At 41.0% G+C, this 17,130-nt stretch overlaps 1 protein-coding gene and 1 non-coding gene across 2 annotated transcripts in view; one reads left to right on the top strand and one right to left on the bottom strand.

The window, feature by feature from the left end:
- Window positions 1–17,130, top strand: part of RNF121 (ring finger protein 121) — an 82,665-nt gene that overhangs the window by 2,962 nt on the left and 62,573 nt on the right. The window lies entirely within an intron of this gene.
- Window positions 15,818–15,925, bottom strand: LOC140615677 (U6 spliceosomal RNA). Its single transcript, XR_012016160.1, has one exon. It is a non-coding gene; the product is annotated as a U6 spliceosomal RNA (small nuclear RNA).

Genomic DNA, 17,130 nt, shown 5'->3' on the forward strand with positions numbered 1-17,130 from the left:
GAAGACTGAGGTTGCATAACTTTTCTAGGATTCTACTGTTTGTGAGTGGGGAGGTTCACATTCTAACCCAGGTCTGCCTGTGCTATCCTGAGCTTAGCCTGTGCTGTACTGAGCACCTTCGTTCCATTTCTCTATTATTTGTGCTGTGGGTAGGTAATTTTTTAAAAATTTATTATTCATGAGAGACACAGAGAGGCAGAGACATAGGCAGAGGGGGAAAGCAGGCTCCCTACAGGGAGTCCGATGCAGGACTTGATCCCAGGACCTGGGGATCATGACCTGAGCCAAAGGCAAACGCTCAACCACTGAGCCACCCAGGCGTCCCCTCTGGGTAGGTAATTTAAAACTGTATAGTCTTATGATCTCATGTGAAAATTGATACAGTACATTTCATAAGTGACTATGATTCAAAAGAGCATTTTGAGTCTCACATTTGTGACAGTGATTTTGTTAATATTCCCTAATTATAATCAGGGAAGTTGAGGTTCAGAGTATTTGAGAATGCTGAGGATCTTGCAACTACTAAGTGGTTTAAACCCATATATTTTTCCAGATTCCAAAGTATTTGTTTCCCCTCAGTTTAAAGGCCTAAACTGCAGACTCATCTTACCAAAGTAAACTACCCCTTTCTTTATATACAGAAGTTTCTCTTTAAAAAAAAAAAAAAAAAAAAGATTTTATTTACTTATTCATGAAAGACAGAGAGAGAGAGAGAGAGGCAGAGACATAAGCAGAGGGAGAAGCAGGCTTCCTGCAGGAAGCCTGATGTGGGACTTGATCCCACGACTCTGGGATCACACCCTGAGCCAAAGGCAGATGCTCAACCGCTGAGCCACCCAGGCGTCCCAATATATACAGAAGTTTCATCTCCAAAACATGAAGTAGCATTTCATTCCTGAGAGATATAAAGTAGGGATTGACAAAAGGAATGTTGTTTTTTCTATACAGGTCCTTTAATTTACTGATAACTTGATTCTGCTAACCCTCCTGAATGGGAGGAGTGATTAGTTTAGGGGTAGTTAGGGAGATGAGAGATGGGTCTAGCCAGCCTAGGCTAGGTATTAAACAGGATGTAATAACTGGTTAAACTCAGTTCTTGGTCTCAACTTGCCAAACCACATGGCCCTGGAGGACGTTAGTAGGATAAAGCATTGTTATGAGATAGGTGGCCCAGAAGCAGACCCACTCCTGGAGCCAGTTAGCTCCTCCTGGAAGGTGTAGCTGGCCAACCTCAGAGAGGAATTGGAGACCTCATTTTGGCACGGAGAGCTGGCTTGGGATCTAAGGTAGAAAAAGCATGTCAACATCCAATCAGGGCCAGCTAGCCTGCCTGCCTGGCCAGTGCCTGTGAATTCTGGATGTGTCTACTCCCAGTGCTTGTTCATCTGCCAGAATGATGTTATATCATGCAGATCAGTGAGTAGTTTGCAGCTCAAGTTCAAAGCAAGAATACCAGTCTACAACTAACTTGAGGTATTGTTGCCTCAAGTATGTAATTTACCTCATCTGGGCCCTATTTTATTCTTGTTAAAAGAGGAGATTGGACTAGATTGGTGGCTTTTAAACCTTTATTTAGCCATACCTATTTTCTTTTTTAAGATTTTATTTATTTATTCATGATAGTCACACACAGAGAGAGAGAGAGAGAGAGAGAGGCAGAGACACAGGCAGAGGGAGAAGCAGGCTCCATGCAGGGAGCCCGACGTGGGATTCGATCCCGAGTCTCCAGGATCGCGCCCTGGGCCACAGGCAGGCGCCAAACCGCTGCACCACCCAGGGATCCCAGCCATACCTATTTTCAAGAAGAATCTTGATTTGAAGCCTTGGGGTCCTTGAAGAGACTCAGAACCCCTTGTATATCTTAAGACACACTTTGATAATCAAGGTGCTATCTGTGACTGCCCCTGATTGGATGACCCTACCGTTTGTTCCTTCAGCTGCCTTCCCCCATACTCCTAGCCCAGGCCTACCAAGGATTATTTTGTCTGTCTTCCCCACCAAACTCTTAGATGAGAGAGGAAAGCCCAAGTCTATCTTGCTCATTGTTGTAGTTCTTTCCCTCAGCATGCTGCCTGCCATACAACAGGCACCCACTAAGTGTTGTATAATTATTATTTTTAAGTAATAGTAATAATAGCTACCAGTTAGTATTTGTAATATGCCAGCTCCTCTGCTCAGTAGTACATGGTTTTTTATTGAATGTTTACAACATCTCTATGAGAATTGAACTGTTGGACTGAATCATGGTGGTTTGTTTTTTTTTGAGATTCAATGTTTTTTAATTTAATTTTTATTTTTTTTAAAGATTTTTTTTAAAATTTTTTATTTATTTATGATAGTCACAGAGAGAGAGAGAGAGAGGCAGAGACACAGGCAGAGGGAGAAGCAGGCTCCATGCACCGGGAGCCCGATGTGGGACTCGATCCCGGGTCTCCGGGATCGCGCCCTGGGCCAAAGGCAGGCGCCAAACCGCTGCGCCACCCAGGGATCCCTTTTTTTTAAAGATTTTATTTATTTATTCATGACAGACACAGAGAGAGACAGAGAGACAGAGACCCAGGCAGAGGGAGAAGCAGGCTCCATGCAGGGAGCCTGATGTGGGACTCTGTGGGACTCGATCTGGGTCTCCAGGATCAGGCCCCGGGCTAAAGGCGGTGCTAAACTGCTGAGCCACTTGGGCTGCCCAAGATTCAATTTATTTTTATTTATGTATTTATTTATTTTTAAAGATTTATTTATGATATATATATATATATACGTGTGTGTATATATATACATATATATATATATGTATATATATATATAGAAAGAGAGAGAGAGAGAGGCAGAGACAGAGGAGGGGGGAGAAGCAGGCTCCATGTGGGGAACCTGATGCGGAACTCGATCCTGGGACTCCAGGATCGCGCCTGGGCCAAAGGCAGCCGCCAAACCGCTGAGCCACCCAGGGATCCCCAAGATTCAATTTATTTGAGAGTAAACATAAGTAGGGAGGGAGAGGGGCAGATGGAGAGGGAAAGACAGACTCCCTGCTGAGTAGGGAGCCCTATGCAGGCTCTATCCCAGGATCCGGGAGATCGTGACCTGAGCTGAAGGCAAACACTTAACGACTGAGCCACATGGGGGCCCCTGGACTAAATCATGTTTAAAACTCTTTCTGGTTCTAACATACTGTGCACCATGTTTCTGGTTACTGCCAGGTCTTTGTTGGTGGTGCTGTCCTGTCTGCCTAGAATGCCTTTCCTTTCTCTCTGTGTGTTTCCAAATCCACCTGTACTTAAGGTTCTAGCCCAAGGCTGATGACTTGACTTCTAGAAGTATTCTGATCTACACTGATGTCTTCTTTCCTTGCCTTTGATGTTTTTTTTTCTGTGTTCATTTATAAATTTATCAACTTTTTCGGAAACACCTTTTGTGTGCCAGGCACTATGCTATGCTTGAGGATACCAAGATGGAGAAGGCGTGATAATTGCCTTCACGGAGTTCATGGACTAGCATGAGAAGAGAAAGACTGATAAAAAAACATGTCACAGGTGCTGTGCTAGGCAGTAGGTGTGGTAGGTAAATCAACGAGGAAGTGGCAATTCATGTCCTATCTCCTCTTCCCTGCTAGACTGGTAAACCCTTAGCAGCATGGCAGTAGAAATCCCTTGCTTCCTTAAAGTAGTAATCATAGCTTTGTTTTGTTGTGTTTTTTTTTTTCTCCCCCTCCTGTGGGTCTCTCCCTATAGACACTTGATATATGTTTCTTGTTTCCAGGGGTTTTCTTCTCTAGAGATTTTTGGCCAAAACCAAGATCTTATTGAGGGATTGAGGCATGTGTGACTGAAGTTTAATCTTGGATGTCTGACCATTTATCTTTGGACTATGTTTAAGGCATATAAAATGAATAATAGCATAGTGTAGTAGGAAAAAAGCATAGTAAACAATACACTTGGGTTCTAGACTAGGAATAGCAGATTTGTTTTACCTCAGACACAGCTGAATGATAATAGATGCTTAGAAGGCTGTGTTGAGGAAGATTCTGAGACCAGGGCTCAGCAGGTGGGTGTCAAAGGCAAAATAAGATACTTAGTGTTAGGTCCTGTGCCAACTGTTTAAGTACATTATCTAATTTAACATCAAAACCTTACTGTAGCTACTATTATGGTTATCCCCATCCTACAGATGCAGAAACTGAGGTATAGAGAATTTAAGTAACTTGTCCAGTGTTATACAGCTAGGTATGTGACAGAGCTAGTGTTCAAATCCAAGATGACTCCAGCACCTGTGCTCTTAACCACTCTGGGTGGTGTGAGTACTGTATACTTCTAATATTGTCCTACATTGGATATTTCTACTACTTAAGTATGTGACGTCATTTACAGAGATAATTTGGGGTCATGTATTTGTCTGTCTCCCATGAGATTAGGTTCTCCTTGAAAGCCCTGTCCATCCTTATATCCATGGTGCCTGGCAAAGAGTATGATTCAATAAATGCATGAAGATATGAATTCATAAAAGATTTCAACCTCTCTGTACCTCACTTCTCCATCTGTAAAATGACAGGTTTGGACTTAGATGATGTTTTAGAGATCTCTTGCAACTTTGCAAGTCCTGGATCCCAGTATTTTACCTGGCCTGTTTCCTATAGTTCCTATCAGGTATTCAGGTACTATTTTATTTCTATCAGGTAAATACTAGTGAATGACAGAGTGAGTGAAAGTATAATTATTGTGTTTTTGGTTTTGTTTCAAGATTATTTATAATAAATTAAGATTATTTATAGTGAGCATGTGTGTGAGCGTGAGCATACAAGCAGTAGGGGAACAGGGAGAAGCTGACTCCCTTCCCTGCTGAGCAGGGAGCCCAATGCAGGGCTTGATTCCAGGACCCCAGGATCATGGCCCATGTGAAAGGCAGATGCCAAACCTACTGAGCCATCCTGGCACCCCATATATAATTATTGTTAATAATCTATGCTAATAATATTAAGTTGAGAGAAGAAAAAAAATGGTAATAGGGAAGTTGTAGACAAAAAGGCCCACATTTAACCCTTGACTTTTTAATGCAGAGAGTCTCATACTTGGGCAGATACCCTGTCTGCAGACAGTGTATCCCATTTGGTTTCCCATTCACCTATCCCCAGCTCACTCTTGCTTTTTGCAAGTCACTTCTTGATTAGGCTTATATCTTAATAACTCATCTATTTTCAGAAGGAATTTAAATTGTCATCTGGTCAATAAAATGGGATAGGAGAGAGAGAGGAAAAGATGAAGAGGAATGTTCTAACTCCTTGAATGCAGAGACTGTTTTTCTCTTTACATTCCTCAGTGACTTACCTACCCACTGCTTGGCACATAGCAGACATCAATATATTTATTAAATAAATGATACGGGCACCTGGGTGACTCTTGATCTCAGTTCAGGTCTTATTCTCAGGGTTATGAGTTCAAGCCCTGTGTTGGGCTCCATGTTGGACTTGGGGCCTACTTAAAAAAAAAAAAAAAAAGATGTCATAATTAAGAATGTTTGTAGGTGTGGGTTATGTTCAGGAAAAGGTAAGTATTGACTTGATAGCAAAGGTTACCTGATGTGGGGATCCCACATCAGTGGTTTAGGGCCTGCCTTCAGCCCAGGGCTTGATCCTGGAGTTCCAGGATCGAGTCCTGCATCAGGCTCCCTGCATGGAGCCTGCTTCTCCCTCTGCCTGTGTCTCTGCCTCTCTCTCTCTCTCTGTCTTTCATGAATAAATAAATAAAATCTTAAAAAAAAAAAAGAAGGTTAACTGACGCTTAACCGTCTGTTCTGGAAATAACACAATAGCACCTGATAGCATTTGCTTACAAACTGCTTATGAAGCATTTCCATTTGTAATTAATGCCATATTGCTCCTTACCAGTGAGTCACAGACACAGAATCTGAGGACTTGCTCTCTGCCCCATAGTACCGGATATAGATTTCTGTCGGCACTTACCACATTGTATTGTTTTTCTCCCCCATTGGGCAATGAACTTCTGGAAGGGACAGCTATATTATTTTTCATCTCTATATTCCTAGCACCTAATCTCTCACAGTGGCTAGCATAGAGTAGATATTCAAATGTTTTCTGAGTTTGAATCTTAAATCTAGTCCATCATCCTTGTCGAATATCTTCAGCAAGTGATCAATCCCAGTCTATGTTTAAAACCCTCTAATAGTAGGGAGCTTTTCTCCTGGTTTTTTTTTTTTTTTTTTTTTTTTTTTTTTAAGATTTTATTTATTCATGAAAGACACAGAAAGAAAGAGAAGCAGAGACACAGGCAGAGGGAGGAGCAAGCTCCATGCAGAGAGCCCGACGCAGGACTCGGTTCCGGGACCCCAGGACCATGCCCTGGGCTGAAGACAGGCACCAAACTGCTGAGCCACCCACGGATCCCCTTTTCTCCTGTTTTCATCCTGTTCCCTCTTTGAATACCTCTGTTGCAGTATTCTTCAAATTGGGCTAGAATTTTTATTTCTGTAGCTTCAACTTTTTAGTACTTGTTCCTTTTCCCAGATCCTGCTTCTCTGCATCTTTGACTCATGGAAGCACATACAAGCACAGGCACTGCCAGAGAATGCCTCTGGGGTGTGTAGGTTCAATCTGGGGTGGGGGTGGGGCTATTTGTCCTGAAAGCCTACTCCATGAAAGCCAACCCAAGATAATCCATCTGGTGTCATTCCTTATCTCCACTTTATTTGTATTTTCCCTTCTTGGAGTAGTTTGTTATCTTTTTGCTCCTCAGAGGAAAATCTGTAGGTAAACATAAACTCATTAGTTCTCTCTAAAGTACAGCTTTCCCAAGGGGATGCTGAGTTATGGCCATGGGGCTTTTGTCCCTGAGCAACTAGGGAGAAACGGTGGGGAAAGAAGCAGGGAACTGGAGGCAGAGAGCATAAAGCATAAGCCTGCCAAGGTTTGTGTTCCCTCTGTTCTCCTTCCCCTTTTCCAATAGGATATTCTCAATAACTTAATGTGTCTGTTACTTAAGAGGACTCTAATGACATTTTACTCCTCATTGCCCATAGGCTTGAGCCTCAGCTTTTCTTGAATCTGTCAGCACCCGGCAGAAACAGTTTTTCTCCTTCTATTCTAATGATAACAATAGCTAACTTTTTTAGTGCATACTATGTACCAGGCACTATAGTAAGCATTTTACATGGCGTTAGCTCTTTTAATTCTTTTTAATGCTATTATGTTAATTTCTAGGTGAGAAAAACCAAGGCACAGCTAAGTAATTTTAATTTACTCAAGATTACATAGGTTGTAAGTGGAGGTAGGATTTGAACCTGGCTATAGGACTCTATGATCTCTATTACTGGTGTCTCCATAACATGGACTCACTATTTTTGAACTTCACTACATCTTTATTGAGTGTTTAATTATGCCAGATACTTTGTTTGGTCTCAGGAATTCATAAATGGATAATGAGACTATCTGCTCCAAAAGAGTTAATGGTCTAGTGGGAAAAGGAACCCATCAACTGATAATGACAGTATGTGTTATGAGTAGAGTTATACAAGGTGCCACAGGTACATGGATGGAGTGCCTCCATATATTTGGGAGAGTTAGGGAAGACTTCAGAGAGGATATGACATTGGGCTAATTCTTAAAGGAGAGGTAAAAGTTTACCATATGAATAGGAGGCCAGTTGACACCAAGGTGAGTAAAAATCATATATGTGAAGAGATGGAGGCAAAGAATCTCTAATCCTTTTTTTTTTTTAAACTGTTAGCCTTTCTTTTTTTTTTTTAATTTTTATTTATTTATGATAGTCACACAGAGAGAGAGAGAGAGAGAGAGAGGCAGAGACATAGGCGGAGGGAGAAGCAGGCTCCATGCACCGGGAGCCCGACGTGGGATTCGATCCCGGGTCTCCAGGATCACACCCTGGGCCAAAGGCAGGCGCTAAACCACTGCGCCACCCAGGGATCCCAGAATCTCTAATCCTTGAGCAACTATTCTTCACTACTAAAACATTTATTGATAACTGCTTGTTTTGTACAAGGCGCTGTGTTAGGCACTTGGGTTGAGAGAAAGGATGCTAGATCATGTTTGTAGCTTTCAAGGAGCTTACAGTTCTGTTAGAAAATAGGACATAGGAGCTTATAGTTCTGTTAGAAAATAGGACATAGGGCGTTTAGCACCGCCTTCAGCCCAGGGCCTGGTCCTGGAGACCCGGGATCAAGTCCCACGTTGAGCTCCCTGCATGGAGCCTGCTTCTCCCTCTGCCTGTGTCTCTGCCTCTTTCTCTCTCCTCTCTGTGTTTCTCATGAATAAATAAATAAAATCTTAGAAAAAAAAAAAAAAGAAAATAGGACATGTAGTTCAGTTACAAAGGTAGTGGCTATAATTATAAAATAAGAGGTCCTAATTACCTTAACAGTAGAAAAAGCAAAGTACTATTGGGGAAGTAAATCCCTTCTCATTGATAGAATTAGGGAAGACTTCATGGAGAGGGAGACTTCTGAGCTGGACCTTAATGGATGATTTAAATATCACTAGAGAGAGAACATTAGGAATAAAGCTCCCAAGTAAATGTGAAAAAGAAGGATGTATTTGGAGATCATCAAGTAAGGGAGGACTAAGTGCTAGATCTAGAAACATAGGTTGGGACCAACATGAGGTTGATTTTGAATGCCACGCTGAGGAGTTAAGATTTGTTTACTCATTGCTTCAGTCATCAGTTATTGAGTGCTTATATATGCTGCAGATACTGTGCAGGGAGCACAAAGATGAAAACCTGGCTCCTACTCTCAGGGGGCTAATAGTCATGTAGGGGAAGATAGACATGGAAACAAATAATTATGGTATAGTGTAAATGGGTGTCATACCGTGGTGACCCAAAGGAGGGACTGATTAACTAACTCTGCTTAGGGGAATCATTAAAGACTTAGCAGAGAAGGTTCTTAGTTCTTAAGAATTAAATTTGAGTCCAATAGATAAAGTCTATGAGATAGGAATAGTGGTCCAGCAAAATGAAAAGCTATACAAAGGCTTCCAGGCATTAAACAACATAGAATATTCTAGGAACTGAAATAATTTGTATATAACTGAAGTATAGGCTAAATGTAGGGGGATAGCAGTGATAAACGATCTGAACACGTTAGATCAATGTTAGATCATTCTAAGGAATGTTGAAGTCTGATAGAAATGTAGAAGTTATTTTTGGAGGGATCAGGTTGAGAAAAGAAGAAATTAGTTGGGAGTACTTGAGTAGCTAAAACATAATGAGGGTCTGAGCAAAAGCAAAGGCAGTGAAGGTGAGAAAAAGTGAGCAGCTATAAAAAATACTAGTGCTTCCACTTATTCTTTGTGCTTTCTGTACCTCTCCTTTAATCCACTCACATATTCATCAAGCGTTTATTAAATATGTAATCTGTATTGCTCGTTCAATCTTTCTTTCTTCAAATACTGTGCGTACAATAGACAGGCATTTTTCTTGGTCCCAGTAACTCTGCAATGAACAAAACAACCAAGGTCGTTGCTCTTGTGAAGTTTACTTTCTAATGGGTGCATGCAGAACAAAATAACTGCAAATGATGATAAGTCCTCTGAAGAAGGTAGGGTGATATGATGGAGAACAACTAGGAAAGGTTATGAAAAGCCTCTAAGGTGATATTTGAACCAACACCTGAATGAAGAAGACCTAGGAATTTGAAGATTTGGAAACAGACATGTGTCACATGGAGGGAGAAGTACAAATCAGTGGGAATGAGTTAGACACATCTGGGGACCAAAGTGAAAGCCAGTGTGTCTGAATCAAGGAAAATAGTACCAATGAGGTCAGGGAATTTTGGCAGAGCCAGATCTGTTAAGGTCTCATAGATGCCACTAAACCTGTTGAATTTTATTGAGTGTACAATGAATAGATTTTGGATGGTTTGAAAGATGAAAGTGAGGTGAGCTGGTGTGCATTTTTTTTTTAAGATTTATTTATTTATCTTAGACTACATGAGTGAACGCAGAGGAGGAGCAGAGAGGGAGAGGAAGAGAATCTCAAGCAGAGCCCAAGACTGGACTGGATCTCTAGACCCTGAGATCCTAACCTGAGACCAGTGCTTAACCAACTGAGCCACCTAGACTTCCCTGCTGGTTTGCGTTAAAAAATACCTTTCTGGCTGCTTTGAGAAGAATGAATTGTAGAAGGACATTCAAGGAGAACAGTTAGGAGACTTGCAGTAGTTCAGGTGAGAGATGATAGCATTGGAGGTAGGATAGCAGAGATGATGGGGAAAGTGGATGAATTTAGAATATGTTTTGAAGTAGAGCCTACAGAACTTGCTTGTGGATTGGATACTAGGTATAAGGGAGATACTCAAGCTTGACTTTCAGATTTTGGGGACTTTTGCTTTGACTTGACTAATCGGCGATACCATGCAAATAGAAGGGATCAGGGGAGAAGTTTTAGGGGGAGGGGAGAGGAAATATGAAAAATTGTTTGGCCATTCTATGTGACTTCATCTCCACTGTTTGTTCAAAGGAGAATTAGTATCTATTTCCAAAGCATGTGCTTTATTTCTAGTGCTAGGTGTGAAGTATGGAGGGGATGCTGAATGAGTAAGGCATTATCCTTGTCGTCAAAGCTGTAAAATGTTAAGTAACATCCATCTAACATTTATTGAACACATATGGTGTACCAGATTACAGGCCAGTTCTTTGGGCCTGTAATTTTTTTTTAAGATTTTATGTATTTATTTGAGAGAACACACATAAGAGCATGAGCAGAGAGGGGGCAAAGGGAGAGAGAATCCCAAGCAGACTTCGTGCAGACCCTGAGATCATGATCTTAGCCAAAATCGAGTAAGATGCTCAACTCTTCAACTGACTGAGCCAGTCAGGCACTCCCAGGCTAGTTCTTTGAAACACAAAAGTGAATAAGATTCAGATGATCCTCGGACCCACTTCACATCCAGTAAGATTGCTGAATGGGGGAAGATATTTGCAAATTATATATCTGATGAGGAACTTTCATTCAGAATATATAAAGAACTCTTACAGCTCAGCAAGAGAAAGATAAATAATCCAGTAAAGACTGGACAGATGATCTGAATTTGACTTTTTTTCCCAAGAAAATATACAAATGGCTAGTAAGCGCATGAAAAGATTTTAAACTTTATTAGCCATCAGAGAAATGCAAATCAAAACCACAGTGAGATACCACTTCATACCCACTATGATACTATAATAACAAAATAAGTGTTGCCAAGGAGGTGGAGAAAATGGAACCCTCATAGGCTGGTAGCGGAAATGTAAAGTGATGGAGCTGCTGTGGGAAATGATTTGGTGATTCCTCAAAAGGTTAAACATAGAGGTACCATATGACCCAGTAATTTCACTCCTAAGATAGATAACTTGAGAAATAAAAACATGTGTACACACAAAAGCTTATGCATAAATGTTCACAGCAATATTATTCATAATAGCCCCAAAGTAGAAACAACGCAAATGTCTATCAACTGATAAATGAATAAATAAAACATATAGCCACACAATGGAACATTACTTGGCAAGAAAAAAGAGTGACCTACTGATACATGTTAGAACATGGATGATCCTTGAAAAAACATAGTGTCTGAAAGAAGCCAGTCAAAAAAAACTGCAGTTTGTATTTCATGTATTTGAAAGGTCCATGAGACACCTGGGTGGCTCAGCAGTTAAGCATCTGCCTTCAGCTCAGGGTGTGATCCTGGAGTCCTGGGATCGAGGCCCACATTGGGCTCCCTGCATGGAGCCTGCTTCTCCTTTTACCTATGTCTCTGCCTCTCTCTCTGTGTGTCTCTTATGAATAAATAAATGAAATCTTAAAATAAAGAAAAAGAAAAAAAAAAGGTCCAGAAAAGACAAATCTGTAGAGATATAAAGTAGACTAGTAGTTGATCAGGTCTGAGGGTATGAATGGGGTGTTGGCAAATGAGAATGAGGTTTGTTTTTAAAGTGATGGAAATTATTTAAGATAAGATGATTGTACAACTCTGTAAATATGTGAACAATCATTCAGTGGTCCACCTAAAATAGATGCTGTGCCTCAAGAAAACTTTTTAAAAAAGATTCTTGACCTCAAGATGATTAGAATCTAGTTATGGAAATAGACTCAGAGACAAGTATAAAAACTAATAAATGTAACTTTGGAGATATGTGTAAATTGCAAATTTCTGCAGAAGAGAGAGGAATCACTCCACCTGAGGAGATCTACCAGAGCCTAAGCATCTTGAGAGTGAGAGCTGTTATTTATCATTGTATCCCCAGTCTAGAACTTACCATATGTTTGTTCATCTAACAGTTGTTGAATAGATGTGTGAATGAGTAACAGTGGAGAATGTCTGTCTCATAAAGGAGGTGATAGAAATGAACTAGGTGATGAAGGGGAGGAAAGAATTCTAGGGAGAGAAGATGGCACGGGACAAAGCACTAAGCGATAAAAGGAAGGGCATGTTAGAATGATAGGTGGTTCTCTGTGGCTGGAGTGTAGGCCATTTGGTGGAGAGTAGTGAGGTAAGTATCTGGTTGAACCAGATTATGAAGTACCTTGTGTATCATACAAAGAAGTTTGGGCTTTAACCCAAAGGCAATAGAAAGTTATCAAAGTCTAAGTAGAGGGGGATCCCTATGTGGCTCAGCGGTTTAGCACTTGCCTTCGGCCCAGAGCATGATCCTGGAGTCCTGGGATCAAGTCCCACATCGGGCTCCCTGCATGGAGCCTGCTTCTCCCTCTGCCTGTGTCTCTGCCTCTCTCTCTCTTTCTCTCTCTCTCTCTCTCTGTGTCTCTCATGAATGAATGAAAAAATAAAATAAAATAAAATAAAATAAAATAAAAAGTATTATGAATGGCAGATTTGAATACTAAAAAAAATTCATTATTTAAAAAAGAAAAAACAAAGTCTAAGTAGAGGGTGATGAGGTCAATTTTGTGTCTGATAAAGAGAACTGTGGCTGCTGTCATATATGAATCTGTTCTGGCAAGATTAGATTCAGGGAGATCACCTGGGATGTCACTGCAGTACTCTAGTAAGAGAGAGCAAGGGATAAAGTCTGAACTAAAGAGGTGTGGCAATGAAAAATTCAAGGAAGATTCCATAGGTGGGTAGATGCGATTAGCAGATGAATAGTCCAAACTCTAAAGGAGTTCATACAAAGGATCGTTTTTTGCTCTGAAAGGGTTTCTGTAAGAGGTGGCACCTGGATTGGATCTTATTGGTAAAAAGGTATAGAGTGCATGGGAGGCTGGAGTGCACGTAGGAGAAAGTAAGAGAGGGCCAGGTGGGGAAGAAGCTAGTCTGAAAAGTAGGAATTTGATGGGAAAGGACTTGAAGAATCAAAGAATGTTAGGCGCCCCCAAATTTGATAATTGTTGAGTGGGGAAAAGGTCATTAAATTATTCCTTCTACTTTTATATATATTTGAAACTTTTCATTAAAATGCTTCCCAACTCAGCTGACCTAGAGAATAAGCTGGCCTGGAGGACGGGTTGGCCTTGCCAACTCAGCTGGCCTGGCTTTCTGATGATGGTAGGAGAGGTGGTGTGATGGACAGGCAGCAGCCATAGCAGTTGTTACCACTAGCATCTACTTTCACTTTCCTGCTCAAAGTGTGCTGTCTATATCAGGTCTCCTTACAGTTTGGCCAAGCAGATCCAACGTCTGCGTGATTCCCAGCTGATTCATGAAGTCTTTTTTTAAAAGCGAGGTGGTTGCACTTTGATTTATTGGCCTTGAAATCTTGGCAAGGCTACGGAGTTGAAGAAGCATGTGAATGAGAGGAGAATGGAGAGCTACAAATATGGAGAGCCTGTGAACCTTTGTACTTGTTATCCTAATCACCCAGTGGACCAGAGCATCTGTCCCCACAGGATAGAAGAGGCAGCCAGCCTGGTGTGCTGTATTCCTACCAGGTCCAGGAACTAGCTAATCTCTTTCTTTGGGCTTACATAGTATTTTGTTTTAATGTCATACTATTTTATGTTTAATAGTTTGTTGTGTCCTGTTTCCTCCCCTTCCCTGCCCCCTACCAACGTGAATACCTCACCACAAAGGTTGGGTTTATTCATCTCTAATTTTTGTGAAAGAATGAAGTCTCTAGCTGCATGGTTGATCAGTCCCTGATTTGGAAGGATCAGTTGGGACCTCTGAAATTCCAGTTTGCCTGGTAGATGGGGTTCAGGAGTTTAGGGTCCTTTGTAGTTAGCAGGTACTTGAAGCTAGTACAAGAGGCCATCCCCTGACTGATTAATATTCCTGATGCATGCCTGTGGTAGTCACTTGGTGAAGTTTCATTGATTTAATTTGGTAGCATCCTGTTAAATCACACCTTACCATATTGAAGGCATTTTGTTTTTAATTCTATGGTAACTAAGGAAACTGGCAGTTTGGAAAGCCATGGTATTACAGTTGACTCCAAAGCTTTGGAGTTAGACAGATTTGGTGTGAATTATTACAGTATTTTAGCTTTAAAGGACATTGAAAATTACTTAAGCCACCCCCTCATTTTATATATGGGGAAATTGAGGCATAGAGGAAATTCCCTGTTCATTGATATATAACAATTAAATAGCTATGCTAGATTACTAGGACCTCAACTGCTCTTTTCTTCACTGAGAAAGATAATCTTTGCCCTAAAGCCATTTTTGGGGGTGAAAAGTGGGAATGAGATAAAACCCAAGGAAACAAGACATACCTTATGGGGTATGTTCTACTGGCTATCTCACCCAGCATGTTCTCCTGTTGTTGGAAATCTTTTGGGGAAATGAGTGTCTACAGTGTAGCAACAAAATAATCTGCCTTTTCTTTATTCTTTTTATTTTTTTAAGATTTTATTTATTCGTGAGAAACACGGGGAGAGAGAGAGAGGGGCAGAGACACAGGCAGAGGGAGAAGCAGGCTCCATGCAGGGAGCCCGACGTGGGACTCGATCCCGGGTCTCCGGGATCAGACCCTGGGCTGAAGGCGGCACTCAACCGCTGAGCCACCCGGGCTGCCCAATCTGCCTTTTTCTTTTCTTTTCTTACGTGTTTTATTTTCCTTCGTAACACTACCAGAATTTATTTCATATATAAATATATGTTTGTTTACATGTTTATTATCCGTTTTCTTATTAGAAGGTAAATTTTATAAGGGAATAGACTTTGTTTTATGCTTGTCTTGTGACTGAATGAGTGAACAAACAAATACTAATTGGCTACTTTCAAGATGCCAGGTATATGCTTCTCATGCCTTTGGTGTTTGCAGGTCAGTGACATGTCTGTTTATTACTTTGGGTGTGATCATTAATGTATCTAAACCTTTCTAGAACACAGAATACACATTATTGTCAAGTGATTTTTCCAATGACATTATAGTGCTCATATGAATAGAGTGAGGCTACCTTTTTTTTTTTTTTTAATATTTATTTATTCATGAGCGACAGAGAGGGAGAGAGAGAGACAGAGACACAGACCGAGGAAGAAGCAGGCTCCACGCAGGGAGCCTGATGTGGGACTCGATCCTGGGTCTCTAGGATCACGCCCTGGGCAGAAGGCAGCGCTAAACCACCGAGCCACCCGAGGCTACCTTTTATGGTGGATTTAGGCTGTGAGATTTAGTGTGAACTTAAACCTCATGCTGTTTGGTCAAATAGGCCCAGGAGAGATAGAATCTTAGAAGCTGTAGAGCAAAGTGACTTGGCATCTGGGGAGAGAACACTTGGTTCATAGCTGTGGGGAGACAGCAGGACCCAGAGCTGACTTATCCATTAGACACAGTGCCCAGGGACCCACAAAAATGTCTTAATTTCCTTTAAGAAGAAAAATGTGAATATAGTCTAGCTTGGATTATACATCTTTATAGCAATATAGTCATAAAATATATTTTTGTGTGTCATCCTTGCAGAAGGGCCATGCTGATCTTCTCTGTATGATTCCAATTTTAGTGTATGTGCTGCCCAACTGAGCACTGTATTTAAAAATATATATGTATGTATTTTTTTTTTTAATGGAGTAAGGGGCCCACAAAGGCAGAAGTACCTGGGCCCCATGAAAATCATAATGTGACTCTAGGAGGATTTTGTGACTAGCCATTGATTTGGTCGTTTAAGGCCCTAAGCCCTGTCTTTGATTTTACCCATAAGTTCTGTGACCCTTTTGCCATCACTCTTTGCAACTGTGATTTTGAATGAGTCATTTCTCTCCTTCATATATCATCTGTGCCTTCTGTAAAGTAGAAACAATTGTGCTCCGGGCTGAGTAAATTCATACTTTTAAAACAGTCTAATCTTTTTTTTTTTAAGATTTTGTTTATTTATTCATGAGAGACCCAGAGAGACAGGCGGAGACATAGGGAGAAGCAGGCTTCCTGTGGGGAGCCTGATGCAGGACTTGACCCCAGGACCCAGGGATTGTGACCCGAGCCAAAGGCAGATGCTCAACCACTGAGTCACCCAGATGACCCAATACAGCTTAATTATTTTATTTTTTATTTTTCTCCTCAAGAGCAAGAAAAAAACTTTCGTTCATCTGTGCATCCCCATGCCTAGCCCTGGACCTGCACATTTAGAACAACAGTACCTTTTTTTTTTTTTTAGAACAACAGTACCTTAAGTGAGAATTGAGTAAATGTATAAATATATCAAACATCATAGATAGTTTTGAGGCCTAATTTATATGTTTGCTTTATGTTTATGTGCTTATATTTATAGTACAGATACAAAAATCTTCCATGCCAAAAAACTACACCTAGACATATCATTTTTCAAACTGTAGAAAATCAAAGATAGAAAATCCTGAAAGAAGCCGGAGGAAAAATCACTGTACCTACAGAGGAGCAAGGATAAGAATTAAATCCAACTTTTCCTCAGAAACAATGCAAGTAAGAAGAAGTAGAATGAAATGTTTAAAGTGTTGAGAAAAGGGGCACCCAGGTGGCTCAGTTGGTTAAGCATCCAACTCTTGACTCTGGCTCAGGTCATGATCTCAGGCTTGTGAGATCGAGCCCCGAGTTGGGCTGAGGGCTAGGTGTGGTGCTTGCTTAAGATTCTCTCTTCTCCCTCTGCCCATCCCCTCTCCACCCTCCCCCTCCCTCATATATTTTCTTAAAAGAAATGTTACTTAGAAGGAAAATGATAGAAGTCAGAAACTCAGACCTACATAAGGGAAGGAAATA

Source organism: Canis lupus, chromosome 23, assembly GCF_048164855.1.
Source record: "Canis lupus baileyi chromosome 23, mCanLup2.hap1, whole genome shotgun sequence".
Lineage (NCBI taxonomy): Eukaryota > Metazoa > Chordata > Mammalia > Carnivora > Canidae > Canis > Canis lupus.